The sequence below is a fragment of the Cervus elaphus genome, chromosome 19 (assembly GCF_910594005.1).
Source record: "Cervus elaphus chromosome 19, mCerEla1.1, whole genome shotgun sequence".
Classification (NCBI taxonomy): Eukaryota; Metazoa; Chordata; class Mammalia; order Artiodactyla; family Cervidae; genus Cervus; species Cervus elaphus.
In genome coordinates, this window is record NC_057833.1 from 11,119,420 (window position 1) to 11,134,869 (window position 15,450).

The window sequence follows — 15,450 nt, forward strand, 5'->3', positions numbered from 1 at the left end:
ATCACAGGGGCCGAGGCCAGGTGCTCCCCGGGCCAAAACAAACAGACCTTGACGGGATGACATACCAATGTGTTGGTTTCAGCCTGTTCTCTCTGAGTGGCCCTCAGCTCAGCTGATGCAGCGTGATCAGGGCAGTGTAAAGTGATAGACGCACCATCACGACCTGCGCTGACCTCAGCTGTGTGCCCACAGGCGCTGTCTGCTTGTTCTGGGAAGGGGGATGCCGGGTGGTTTTTTTCCCCACAAAGTGGATTCACTGAATCCTAGGGAGTTGGATGTTTTGGGAGTGGTTGTTTAAAAAAATCCCACCCAGGACTTCAGTTTGCTCTGCTGTCTGTAAGGACAGTCACAGCCCCAGACTTCAGGAGGGAGGTTCATCCACTGTCCTTATTTGGTTTCTTCCCATGGGACCAGCTGAACTGGGCTCTTCTTGTTCAAGGTTTGCCAAGGATAGTGGAGATCTTGCTTCAATTGCTGGCATTTCAGAAGGGTTCTCGAAATGACAAAAACGGTTCCTTTGCACTCTCTCGACATTTTCATCGTTGATGAATATTTATGAACTGCCCACAATGAGGTTGCTTGCCAGTTCTGAACCCAGATAGAGGGAAGTTTCTTTATTCGGTTGTGGGGGAGAGGAGTGTTATTTGGTCAACTGTGTTTCTTTTAACTTCTGAAAGCCTTCCTTTTCCTGGAAGGAAAAAAAAAATGCCATTTTGCAAAGGAAAGAGTAAAGCTTTTGCTAATACATAGTATTTCTTCAGTTATCATTTCGGCTCCTGGACGGTGCTTGTTTTCTGAAAACCCTCAAATTACCTTATTTCTTTGCACTAAAAATACTTAGTCAGTTGAACATTGGTTGAACTCATGACGGTGGCAACTTGCGAATTCACCAGTTGGTTTCATTTTTTCCAACCCATTCTCTCCCTTTTTTTCCACTCCACCCAAGAACAAATCATGCATTGCTGGAGTGAGTCACCAGAGAACTCATCTCTGACCGAGTTCTTTGCTGTCTGTGGTCCAACACTGCCCCCTTGTGGTGAGGAGAGCACGACGCTCTCTGACTTTACCATCTCTTAACCCTCCGTGAGACCAGGGGCTGCTGGCTGGTTTTAAGAAAACTCTTGGGAGGCCCAGAGTGGCCCCAAGGTCCTGGGGCACAAAAGGCCTTGTTGTGTGTGTTCTCCAGGGTGAAAGGCTCTGGGCTGTAGATGTGAGTTTTACCTCTGTTTGAGACGAAGTTAACCAGACTGCCTTGACCAAGAAAGTCCTTCCCTGGGAGCTGGATGCTTGGAAATGTATATAAGATGCTCCAGGCCTTTGCAGAAGTTTAGCCACAGCAGGAGTTCCTTTAGTGCATGGGCTGGGTTTTTTATTTATTTATTTATTTTTATTGTTTATTTTTTGGGGGGGGAATGTTCTCTTTTATTTATTTTTAATGGAAGAACAATTGCTTTACAATATTGTGTTGGTTTCTGCCACAGCAACCTGAATCAGCCATCGGTACACGTGTGTCCCCTTCCTCTTGGCCCTCCCCCCACCTCCCTTCCCATCCCACCCCTCCAGGTTGTCACAGAACCCGGGTCTGAGTCCCCTGAGTTACGCAGCAAACTCCCATTGGTTATCTAGTTGACATACGGTAACGTACATGTTCCCATGCTACTCTCCGTTCATCTCACTCTCTCCTTCTCCCCAGTGTCCGTAAGTCTGTTCTCTCTGTCTGCGTCTCCACTGCTGCCCTGCAAAGAGGTTCATCAGTACCATCTTTCCAGATTCCATATATATGTGTTAGTATTCAATATTTGTTTTTCTCTTTCTGATTTACTTCACTCTGTATAATAGGCTCTAGGTTCATCCACCTCATTAGCACTGACTCAAATGTCTTCCTTTTTATGGCTGAGTAATATTCCGTTGTACATATGTACCACATTCATCTGTCAGTGGACACCTAGGTTGCTTCCATGTCCTAGCTATTGTAAACAGTGCTGCAGTGAACATTGGGGTACATGTGTCTTTTTCAATTATGGTTTCCTCAGGATGTGTGTCCAGTAGAGGGATTGTTGGGTGATATGGTACTGTCATTCCTAGTTTTTTAAGGAATCGTCATACTATCTTCCGTAGTGGCTGTATCAATTTACAGTTGAGGGGCTGGGTTTTAATCCATCCCCTCTCTGGGGCTTCCCTGGTGGTTCAGCTGGTAAAGAATCCGCCTGCAATGTGGGAGACCTGGGTTCGATCCCTGGGTTGGAAAGATCCCCTGGAGAAGGGAATGGCTACCCACCCCAGTATTCTGCCCTGGAGATTTCCATGGGCAAAGGAGCCTGGCAGGCTCAGGCTGCAGTCCATGGGGTCACAAAGAGTTAGACATGACTGAGTGACTTTCACTTTCTGTTCCCAGGGTCTGGAACATAGCTTGACACTTGGTAAATGGTCCATAAATACTTATGAGCTGACTTCAGTTTCTGTCATCAACAGGCATGTGCTGACACTGTTTTGAGTCCCTGGTTAAGACGAGGCATCTACAGCGTATATAAAGGACAGTCCCAACTCTGACTGGAGTCGAGTTGGAGAACTAGGCCAGGCACAAGAAGTGACACTTACCAGTGTTTTCATTGCTCAACAACTAACACAGGGAATAAGAGGCACCGGTGTTTGGGGATAAAGGAGAGCTCAACGGAGGCCACGACATCAGGGTCAGCTTTCCTGATGGGTGGGAGGTGGGCTGTGCGTTTAAGGAAATGATAGGAGTCAAATCTGTCAGGCACGTCCTATCCCATACCGGTGCCCTTTATCGTTAACACTTACAACATCCAAGGAAACGTTCTGTCTACCCACAGATGAGGAAACTCACAGCTCAGAGGAGTTAAGCAATGCTATCCAAGGCCACTCAGCCCAGAGCAAGACCAACATGCTTCAAATGGAGAACCCACACCCTTCCCACCACACACTGCAAAAAAAGTAAAAGCGGATCGCAGACCTTTTCAGGTTCCTTTTGGGGGGACTTAATCTGAAGCAGCTTCCAAAGCAAGCAGCTACTGCTTCTGGGAAGCGAGGGGCGAGTGGGAGGAAGCTGGCGGCCTCGGGTCCTCCGGGCATGACGCTGACAGGTTGGCAGTGGGGCCGGAGGGTCGCGGGGAGCCCATCCCGGGGCTGGCCAGCTTGCAGCCGCCAGGGCGGGCTGAGCGGGGGTGTGGGCCTCAGCGCGGCTGTTGGACGCATTCCCAGGGCACAGCGGGTGAGCTGCCTCCTCTGCTGAAAGACCGGACAGTTTCAAACTTCACTGTGTGAGTCCTTATAAAGAGGCCAGCGATTCCGGGCTCGGTGTGGGAAGGTGTGATGAAAATGGGACTCGAGCAAAGCTGGGCAGGTGGATGCTGGTTCAGTATGTGGACAGACTGTTTTCGATTTGAATCCTGGCCCAACCACTTAGTAGCTGGGTGATACCACCTCCGCATGGGTTCCCACCCACCACCACCATAGGGTTTTCTAAAGGGTGTTAAATGAATTAATATCCGTGAAACAGAGCCGCACCTGGCGCGTAGCGCTGATGTAAATGAGGATTACTGTCTTTATTCTGCGGGCAGAACTCAGCGGAGGCATATATGCTCTGAGAGTTGTCGTCAACGCTTCAAGTCTGAAGAAGGGCCCAGAGGAGGCTTAAGTGGACCCGTCTAAAGGTACCGACGCTGCTGCCTGGGAAAACAGGCGTCCTTATTGTGTTTACAATAAGGCTTGCGAGTCCCCTGGGCAGAGTGAGATCTTCTATCGCGCCCAGCCAAACAGCGACCTCTAGTGGCGGCTGCAGTTGTTACTACTTCGTACTGCAAGCTTAAGGACTCGGGTCAGGAAAGAAGAGCTTGTTCAGAGCACGGGAATCACGAGGAAGAGAGGTTGTCCTGGCCTGGAGATTACAGCCATGAAGAGCCCTAAGAACTGGCAGTGTAGTTATTTGGAGCTTAAAAAGTCACTCGGTTGTTCAGTCGCTCAGTCCTCTCTGACTCTGCGACCCCACGGACTACAGCACACCAGACTCCTCTTTCACTGTCTCCTGCAGTTTGTTAAAATTCGTGTCCATTGAGTCAGTGATGCCACCCAACCATCTCATTCTCTGTCGCCCTCTTTTCCTCCTGCCTTCAACCTTTCCCAGCATCAGAATTTTTTGCAATGAGTCGGCTCTTCGCATCAGGTGGCCCAAGTATTGGAGCTTTAGCTTCAGCATCAGTCCTTCCAATGAATATTCAGGGTTGATTTTCTTCAGGAATTGACTGGTTTGATCTCCTTGCAGTCCAAGGGACTCTCAAGAGTCTTGTCCAACACCATAGTTCAAAAGCATCAATTCTTCAGAGTTCATCTTTCTTTATGGTCTAATTCTCACATCCATACATGACTACTAGTAGAAAAACCATAGCTTTGACCAGACAGACCTTGTCAGCAAAGCAATGTCTTTGCTTTTTAAGATGCTGTCTAGGTTTGTCATAGCTTCTCTTCCAAGGAGCAGGCATCTTTTAATTTCATGACTGTCCGCAATGACTTTGGAGCCCAAGAAAGTAAAGTATCTCACTGTTTCCATTGTTTCCCCATCTATTTGCCATGAAGTGATGGGACTGTATGCTATGATCTTAGTTTTTTTGGAATGTTGAAAATTAAGCCAGCTTTTTCACTCTCTCACCTTCATCAAGTGGCTCTTTAGTTCCTCCTCACTTTCTGCCATTAGGGTGGTGTCATCTGCATATCTGAGGTTATTGATATTTCTCCTGGAAGTCTTGATTCCAGCTTGTGCTTCATGCAGCCTAGCATTTTGCATGATGTACTCTGCATATAAGTTGAACGAGCAGGGTGACAATATACAGCTTTGATGTACTCCTTTACCAATTTGGAACCAGTCCATTGTTCCATGTCCAGTTCTAACTGTTGCTTCTTGACCTGCATGCAGGTTTCTCAGAAGACAAGTAAGGTGGTCTGGTAGTCTCATCTGTAAGAATTTTCCCCAGTTTGTTGTGATCCACACAAAAGATTTAGCACAGTCAGTAAAGCAGAAGTAGATGTTTTAGTGGAATTCCCTTGCTTTTTCTATGATCCAGTGGATGTCGGCATTCGATCTCTGGATCCTCTGCCTTTTCTAAATCTAGCTTGAACATCCGAAGTTTGCAGTTCATGTACTGCGGAAGCCCAGTTTGAAGGATTTTGAGCATTACCTTCCTAGCAGGTGAAATGAGTGCAATTGTGTGGTAGTTTGAACATTCTTTGTCATTGCCCTTCTTTGGGATTGGAGTGAAAACTGACCTTTTCCAGTCCTGTGGCCACTGCTGAGTTTTCCATATTTGCTGGCATATTGAGTGCAGCATTTTCATAGCATCATCTTTTAGGATTTGAAATAGCTCAGCTGGAATTCCATCACCTCCCCTAGGTTTGTTCATAGTAATGCTTCCTAAGGTCCATTTGGCTTCACACTCCATCATGTCTGACTCTAGGTGATTAAAACCTTTTTTGTATAGCTCTGTGTATTCTTGCCACCTCCTCTTAATATTTTCTGCTTCTGTTAGGTCCATACCATTTCTGTCCTCTATTGTATCCATCTTTGCATGAACTGTTACTTTGGTATCTCTAAATTTTCTAGAAGAGATCTCATCTTTCCCATTCTATTGTTTTCCTTTATTTCTTTGCATTGTTCACTTAGGAAGACTTTTTTTTTTTTTTTTTAATCTCTCCTTGCTCTTCTTTGGAATTCTGCATTCAGATGGGTATATCTTTTTCTCCTTTGCCTCTCACTTCTCTTCTTTTCTCAGTTATTTGTAAGGCCTCCTCAGACAATCATTTTACCTTTTTGTATTTCTTTTTCTTGGGGATGGTTTTGGTCACTGCCTCCTGTACAATGTTACAAACCTCTGTCCATAGTTCTTCAGGCACTCTGTCAGATCTAATCCTTTGAATATCTTTGTCACTTCCACTGTATAATCATAAAGATTTGATTTAGGTCATACTTGAATGGCCTAGTGGTTTTCCCTACTTTCTTCAATTTTAGTCTGATTTTTGCAATAAGGAGTTCATGATCTGAGCCACAGTCAGCTCCTGGTCTTGTTTTTGTTGGCTGTATAAAACTTCTCCATCTTTGGCTGCAAGATTATAATCAGTCTGATTTTGGTATTGACTATTTGGTGATGTCTATATGTAGAGTCATCTCTTGTGTTGTTGGAAAAGGGTGTTTGCTATGACCAGTGAGTTCTCTTGGCAAAACTCTGTTAGCCTTTGTCCTGCTTCATTTTGTACTCCAGGGCCAAATCTCCCTGTTACTCCAGATATCTCCTGACTTCCTACTTTTGCATTCCAGTCTCCTATGATGGAAAGGACATCTCTTTTGGGGTGTTAGTTCTAGAAGGTGTTGTAGGTCTTCGTAGAACCATTCAGCTTCATCATCTTCAGCGTTACTGGTTGGGATACAGACTTGGGTTACTGTGATGTTGAATGGTTTGCCTTGGAAGTGAACAGAGATCATTCTGTCGTTTTTGAGATTGCATCCAAGTACTGCATTTCAGACTCTTGTTGACTATGATGGCCACTCCATTTCTTCTAAGGGATTCTTGCCCACAGTGTTAGAAATCATGGTCATCTGAGTTAAATTCACCCTTCTTGTCCATTTTAGTTCACTGATTCTTAAAATGTCAGTGTTCACTCTTGCCTTCTCCTGTTTGATCACTTCCAATTTACCTTAATTCATGGACCTAACACTCCAGGTTCCCATGCAATATTGTTCTGTGCAGCATCGGACTTTACTTTCACCACCAGACACATCCACAGCTGGGCATCATTTCAGCTTTGGCTCAGCCCTTTCGTTTCTTCTGGAGCTATTTCTCTGCTCTTCTTCAGTAGAATAATGGACAGCTACCAACCTGTGGGGGGGGGCGGGGCGGGGGTTCATTTTCAGTGTCCTATCTTTTTGCCTTTTCATACTGATTCTGGGGTTCTCAAAGCCAAGAATACTGAAGTGGTTTGCCATTCCCTTCTCCAGTGGACCATGTTTTGTCAGAACTTTCCATCATGACCCATCTGTCTGGGTGGCCCCACACTGCACGGCTTATAGTTTGTTACACAAAACTCTGATCCATGTGATCATTTTGGTTAGTTTTCTGCGACTGGTTTTCATTCTGTCTGCCTTCTGGTAGATGAGGATAAGAGGCTTGTGCAGGCTTCCTGATGGGAGGGACTGGCTGTGGGGAAGACTAGGTCTTTCTCTGATGGGCAAGGCCAGGCTCAGTAAATCTTTAATTTTCTGCTGATGAGTGGGGCTGTGTTCCCTCCCTGTAGTTTGGCCTTAAGCCAAACTATGGTAGGGGTAATGGAGACCTCCTTCCTAAGGATTTATGGCAGCATGCTGTGCCTCCTAGGACTGCTTCTGTCAGTGTCCCTGACCCTGCAGCAGGCCACTGTCGACCCACACCTCCATCAGAGACTCCCAGATACTCAGAGGCCATTTGGCTGGCTCTCTTGTGGGGTCACTGCTCCCCTCTCCTGGGTCCTGGTGGGCACAAGGTTCTGTTTGTGCCCTCCAAGAGTCCCCCTTTCCCCAGTCCTGTGGAAGTTCTGTAATCGAATCCCGCTGACCTTCAAAGTCAGGTTCCCTGGGGATTCTCAGTCCCATTGCTGGATTCCCAGCTTGAGAAGCCTGTTGCGAGCCCTAGAATTTTTGCAACAGTGCTAGAATTTCTTTGGTGTAATTGTTTCCCAGTTTGCGTATCCCCCACCTGGCAGGTCAGTGGTGGTGCTAACGGCGACCTCCTCCAAGGGGACCTGAGCCACCCACCCCGCCTGCAGGACTGCCGCCGCCCTGGCCCCGCGGCGGGCCACCGCTGACCCGTGCCTCCTCCGGAGACCACTCACAGGCAGGCCTGGCTCAGTCTCCGGTGGGGTCACTGCGCCTTTCGCGGGGTCCTGGTGCACGCAGAGTTTTGTCTGTGCCCTCCAAGCACCTCTGGTGGGCGCGGGTTTGATTTTAAACATGACTGCACCCCTCTTGCTGTCTTGCTGAAGCTGCCTCTTTGGACCCTTGGGTGTGGGGTGTCTTTTCCGACAGGTTCCAACCTTCTCCTGTCCGTGGTTGTTCAGCAATGAGTTGGAACTTCTCAGAAGACGAGGGCCCGTCTTCCTACTCTCCCTTCTTCACTGCTGTGTTATTATATACGTATATAGACAGTGGAATACTGATGGGTAAAAGGATACAGTGACCGCAACAATTTCATCTCAGACATACGAGAGAATCCATTACATACACACGGACAGGGAGAGAGTGGTAGAACAAGCGTGGTAAGATGTTACTATTTGGAAACACTGGGTGAAGGATATACAGGAATTCTTTGTAGTATTTTTGCCTACTCTTTTATATCTAACTTCAAAATGTTTTTTAAAATGTTTTCAACTTCAATATTATTTTTCTTATGTCCCTATACTGAATAGTGTCCGCCCAAAATTCACATCCATGTAGACGCTTAGAATGTGACCTTATTTGGACATAGTCTTTGTGGATGTAATTAGTTACAATGAGGTCATGCTGGATTAGGCTGGGCCCTAAATCCAATGACTCGTGTCCTTATAAGAGAAAAGGGGGACTTCCCTGGCAGTCCAGCAGTTAAAACTCTGCCCTTCCCACTGCAGGGGGCACAGGTTCAATCCCTCATTAGGGAACTAAAACCCTGCATGCCTTGTGTCATGGCCAAAAAAAAAAAAAAGTTAGTTAAAAATAAAACAGCTAAATTATGTAACAAAAGAGGAGGAGGAAGAGAGGACACATACAGAGGAAAAGGCCACATGAAGAGGGAGGCAGAGAATGCAGGTAGGATTAGAATGCCAAGGACTGCTGGGAGAAGCTACAAATAATCGAGAAAGGATTCTTCCTTAGAGCCTTCAGAGGGAGCATGTTCCTGCTGACACCTCGACTCCAGACTTCTAACCCCCAGAACCGTGAGGGAAGACATTTAGGTCATCAGGTTTGTGGTAATTTGTTAGTCTGCCCTAGGAAAATAATAGTCACCCACATGCTTAAAATGGCTCTCCGGTCTATCTCAGTCTGGCATCCACAAGCCTCTGATGATATTAATGATGATAATTGCATCATTTATTTAACATTTACCACAAGATTATATGCATTATTTCCTTTAATCCTCCTTGAATAGAGCAGGTTCATGACTCATTCTGTGGCTGGGAAATGACAGCTTAGAGTGGTTAAGAAGTGTACAAAAGTAGACAGCTAGTAAGTAGAGAGGCTAAGCCTTGAGCCCAGGCAATCTGACTCCATAAGCCTCGCCATTTCTGCTCCAGCATTAGTTCACGCTTTCCTGCACAAGCCCTTCCTGTCGGAGCAAACCAGCCTCATGTCTGCCCTGGGGTGCACTCCCAGCTATCCGAGTCCGGACATCGAGCCTTGCCTTGAGATTATACCACTTCTCCTTGTCCTTTTAAATCCTTCCCATCCTAGGTCCAGCCACACCCCCTCTCCCCTGAAATTTCCAAGCTGCGAGGCCACAGCAGTCCCAGTCCCTCTTCCCGCCTTAGCTCAGCTCTGTGTTCTGCTTGCTTGGCCTGAAAATATACTCGGGATTATTTTGGATGTTATTTACCTTTAAAAAAAGAAAAATTGTCTCCACCCGGATAGCAAGTACCCTGCAAGTAGGTATTAATTTTTTATGTATCTGCCACATATCTAGATGTCAACTTTCCTTGCCCTTCTTTTTTACTTATTTTGGTTTGTGTTGATCTTCTTGCTGCATGGGCTTTTCTCTAGCTGCAGGGGGTGGGGGCTGCTCTCTAGTCGGGCTGCCCAGGCTTATCACGGTGGCGTCTCTTGCTGCGGAGCGTGGGCTCTAGGGAGCTCAGGCTTCAGCAGTGGCGATTCCCCAGCTCTAGCACACCGGCTCCGCAGTTGTGGTGGACGAGCTTAGCTACCCCACAGCAGGTGGGATATTCTGAAACCAGGGATCAAACCTCCGTCTCCTGTATTGGCAGGCTGGTTCTTTACCACTGAGCTGCCAGGGAAGCCCCTCTCTCCCTGCCCTTCTTTCTGTAGTTAGGAACCTCAGAAAAGCTTTCATCAGGCATACATGCACTCATAGTAGAAACCTGACATTTGCAATTTGACTGTTTTGAAGCTTGCTGACTCAATTTCAATTGTGTATAAGGTATAGTCTGCTCCATCAAAAAGACCATAAACAACCAATGTTGAAGAGGATGGGGAGAAAAGGGAACCCTTGTACATTATTAATAGGAATATAAATTGGTACAGCCACTGTAGAAAACATTATAGAAGTTCCTCAAAACCTGAAAATAGAACTATCACATGATCTGAAAAAAAAATGAAGACACCAATTTGAAAAGATATATGTACCCCAATGTTCACAGCAGCATTATTTACAATAGCCAAGACATGGAAGCAACCTACGTGTTCATCAACACCTGAATGGATAAAGATGTGGGATATATATACATAATAGAATACTACTTAGCCATAAAAAGAATGAAATCTTGCCATTTTCAACAACATGCGTGAACCTGGAAGGCATTATATTTAGTGAAATAAGTTAGAGAAAAAGATACTGTATATCATTTATATATGGAATATAAAAAATAAAACTAGTTGAGCATAACAAAAAGACTCACAGACAGTAGAGAACAAGTGGTTACCAGTAGGAAGAGGGAAGGGGGCAAGTAGCAAGACAGGGGTAGAGGATTAAGAAGTACAAACTATTATGTGTAAAATAAATAAGCTACAAGGATATATTGTACAGCATGGGGAATATAGCCAATATTTTATAACAACTATAAAGGGGAGCATAACCTTTAAAAATGGTGGATTACTCTTGTACACCTGAAACTAACATTGTAAATCAACTATACCACACCCCCGAATATGTGTGTATATTTTTAAGATACTGGCAACACAGCTCAAAAAACATATGGTCTGCTAGTGGCTGAGAGCATGACTAAACAATTTCAATACTAGTCTAGGTTGCAGTAATTGTCAAACGAATGAAGCTCTGTCTGTTTGGAAAAGCCCAAGAAAGACTATATTTTGAGTAGAAAATTAGTTTCCTGATTAAGGGTGGATCATTTCACTTCATGGTGGCTTACATTTGTGACGTGCTTTGTGCTCTGCACAAAGACCTGATGAAAACGGAAGGATCCATTTGTGGAATTTCTCTGCAAGTGCTCCAGCAATGCAAGAACCGCTTGAGTGAGGAATTCCAGTTTGAAAAGGTAAACACATTGCACTGCAGTTAACTAGTAGAGATGTTGGCACTATAAATAATCCGATTTTCAACTGACCCAGGAGCCTAGGTGCACACTGCCATGTTCACCGATGTGGGGGTTCATATAGGCCTTGGGTTATCTTCTGAGATCTGTGAACCAAAGGAGCAGGATCCCAGAAAGACAGCCCCATCAACAGTGATGGGTTTAAGTTGACACCTGCTTTGCTGTTGCAATTAAGAGGGAGTTGGCAGAAATATACCATACTGTGGTACGCACACCCCAACCAGAGGGCTGCTGGGCTCAGGTCAGCTGTTGCCTTGAGGGATTGTCGATCTCATGTATTCTGATTTTTAGAAAAGTTGGAGGCCTAGGTTTTTATGTATTTCCAATTTAAAAATGTTAGCATCTAGTTCACCTGAAACAAACATTGTACAAACCAAATACCTGCGTGAGCTAAGATTTGGCCCAGCACCCGCCAGTTCGCTACCCCTGGGCTGTTGTTTCTCTGTCTGCCCCCTGCAGTCTGCGAGCTCTGGGGCCCTAGAACCTTGTAAAAGGAATAGATGTGTTCATAGAAGGGCAGCTGGAAAAAAGAACATATGCTCAAAACTTGAAAGATGAGGGCTGAAAAGTGCTACTCGGTGAATTAGTATCTGTGAAATTCATTCCTCATTATTTTTATTGCATATCTTAATACAAGTCATACCTAGATAGCATATTAAAAAGCAGAGACATTACTTTGCCAACAAAGGCCCGTCTAGTCAAGGCTATGGTTTTTAAATAGTCATGTATGGATCTGAGAGTTGGACTGTGAAGAAAGCTGAGCATCTAAGAATTGATGCTTTTGAACTGTGGTGTTGAAGAAGACTCTTGAGAGTCCCTTGGACTGCAAGATCCAACCAGTTCATCCTAAAGGAGATTGGTCCTGGGTGTTCATTGGAAGGACTGATGCTGAAGCTCAAACTCCAATACTTTGGCCACCTGATGCGGAGAGCTGACTCATTCATTGGAAAAGACCCTGATGCTGGGAGGGATTGAGGGTAGGGGGAGAAGGGGACGACAGAGGATGAGATGGCTGGATGGCATCACCGACTTGATGGACATGAGTTTGAGTAAACTCCAGGAGTTGTGGTGATGGACAGGGAGGTCTGGCGTGCCATGATTCATCGGGTCGCAGAGTCGGACACGACTGAGGAACTAAACTGAACTGAATACAAGTCAGGCATTGCTGTAGGATTAGATAAGGGGCATTACAATAGTGAATGAACCACAGTTCTGCTGCTCTCTTGAAGCTTATCTTGAAGCTTATATTCTATTAATAAAAGAAAGTCAGTGACAAAATAGGGGAAGTTCAGATAGTGGTAGGCATTATGAGAAAGTTAGGGCTAAGAAACAGAACATGATTGGGGGGGGGGGGATTGGGGGGAGTGTCAGAGGGGCTTGTTTTTAGATAGGGTGTGAAAAGAAGGCCCTTCTGGAGAGATGACTCTGGAGGGGGGACCTGAACGATGATCTGGAGGAAAGGCATCCCAGGCAGGGAGGACAAGAAGTGGGAAGACTTTGGAATAGAGGTGCACACCCGAGGAAGAGGAAACGCTGTTGATGGATGGAAGCTGGCAAGGGTCAGATCTTACACAGCCCAAGTCAAGGGTTTGTAGAGCGAAATGAGAAACCCTTGGAAACTTTATGTATTAGAGCAACATGTGATTAATGTTTTAAATAGATCATTAAGCTCCAACTTGAAGGGCTGTGGCAAAGACCTACAGATACTACAGAGATGATAGTTGATACAGAGGAAAGGAATTTGATGACATAAGCAGGCAAGGGAAGAACTTCCTCTGTTCTTAGAACTGGATTGGAATTATTCTGAGCAGAGGTGGCAAAAAGCAGACGGGTCAAGAGGACAGCTGCTGACTTCATGCTTTAATGATGAAAAGCTTGTACTGTTAATCTCAGTGAGGTAGTATTCTGAAACAGCTATGTTCTTTGAATTGTGTTCACAGGAAATGTAGAATTCAAACTTACATTCTCTATCTCAGCACTAAACCGAAGCTCCCAAAGTGTGCATTCTTTTAACGTGATTTCTTAAAAATCTAATCTTAACCTTCATGTTTATTTATTACAGTTCATGGTGCCAGGGGGCTCCCCTGGAGGCTCAGAGGGTAAAGAATCCGCCTGCAATGCAGGAGGCCCGGGTTCAATCCCTGAGTTGGGAAGATCCCCTGGAGGACATGGCAACCCACTCCAGTACTCTCTCCTGGAGAATTCCACGGACAGAGGAGCCTAGTGGACCCTACAGTCCGTGGAGTCTCAAAGGGTTGGACACTTCCACATGGTGAGTGAGGAGTTGGCTCTTGGGACAAACGAGTATTATTTGTTACTATGAAATTATCTTGTTTTTGAACATTTTCATGAAAAAAAAAAAACTTCACATTTTTAAAGGAGGCTTTTGATGCAGATAGCATGCATTAACATGGGTTTAACAACTGATGTTAACAGTGACAATATTTAAAGCTATAAAGCAACTTAAATTCAGGAGAGAGGTTGTTACTTTTATGATTATTTTAGAATGGAGATTAAGAATTCCACTGGTCTTTCCTTAGGATTAAGATGTCAATTGTAAATGACAAATGCAATATTCTATAACATAATAGGACTTGTATTAAGAATTACTAAGACAAGTAACATCTTATTTGCAGATGTACAGCTGTAGTGGGAAACAAAGGTTAAAAGAACAGATGTAAATGGGGCACATACATACAAGACTGCTGATGTTCATACAAGCAGTAATGTTTTAGGATCAGAAACTTAGGTGAGATACCTGGTGAATGAGGCAGCAATTCAGTATGTTTCAAAATAATAAACCTTGGGATCTATGAGGAACAAAAACATGTGTTTAAGGATACCACAGGGTTACAATCAGCCAACCCAGAATATGAAAATTGCAAGACAAATGACCCAATTTTTCAGGGGAAAAAAGATGGACAACTTGTGATTAAAACCAAATACAGACCTTGTTTGAACAAACCAATTATAAAACAAACAGGAAACCTGAATACTAAGTTAGATGTTAAAGTAAAAAGGTTGCCTGACCTAGAATTGATCATTGTTTTTGGAGCTGATGGGTACTCATCCCCGTAATTAAATGTGGGTTCAGCAGCGTAAGATTATTAAACTCTTGACAAGAACCTAAACTCTCGACAACCTAGAAAACGGATTCAGTAACAGCACAAGACACTGAACCTCTCACAATGCTGTTAATCTGCTGTACTCTTAACATAAAAAGTTAAAAAAAACTTCATTCACTCCCAGAAAAAAATAGCACAAAAATTAGGGCAGAAGGAACAAAGTAATCATTCCAAAGCAACCTGTAACATGCAGCTCTTACCTCACAAGCAGGTGTATCTTTTACCTTCATAAAAGCCTTCACCCACATGCTATTTCCAAACAAGGATACAGTAAGAATTGCTACACTATTAAGAACTCAGGATTTGTTCAACAGGGTCTTTGTTTAACAGGTCATTTGCCTTTATTCAGTGTTGGTCTTGGAAAGAAATGTCCCTATTTAGAGGCAGTTTAAGGTTTTTAGAAATACTGTTACAGATCAACATGTATCATAAAAGCACATATAGAAACAACAATGAACTATTACCTTTCGGGAAGTTGCTCACTCATGCTAGGTCATGTTAGTTTTTAGTTAGGAATGTAACTGACTTAAGTACCATACGGACACTTTTACTTCCAAGTGAGTCTCATCTCTCTGAGGCTTTCTACTTTTTCCAGCCCCACTACCCACCATTGCAGAACGTGTTTGGAAATCTTTGGAGTCCTCTTCAGAAGTTGTAACTACTTTAAACATCCTTATGGCAGTAAATCTTCATCTCCTTGTGGGTGTGTTTGAGTTTTTGAAACAGCAACAAATCATTTGGAGCCAAGTCTAGTGGACAAGGTAAGTAATCAAGATGGGTAAAAATTTTAATGGAAAATTTAACTATAAAGTAATATTTTATTGTGGCTTTTTAATGTCTCTAAATTGACTTCCAAAATATTAGGGAACTCTCAAGTAAATAATTTTAAAAATACTCTTGGCTATACGACTTCTGGGTTTTTTGGGGATCAGATATTCCTTTGCACAGCCAGGCAGGATGGGGGCCGCGGGGGCAGGAGTTGGGGGATGGGCTCACCTCCTAGCCTAAATACCTGAAGAAAATCTTAAAA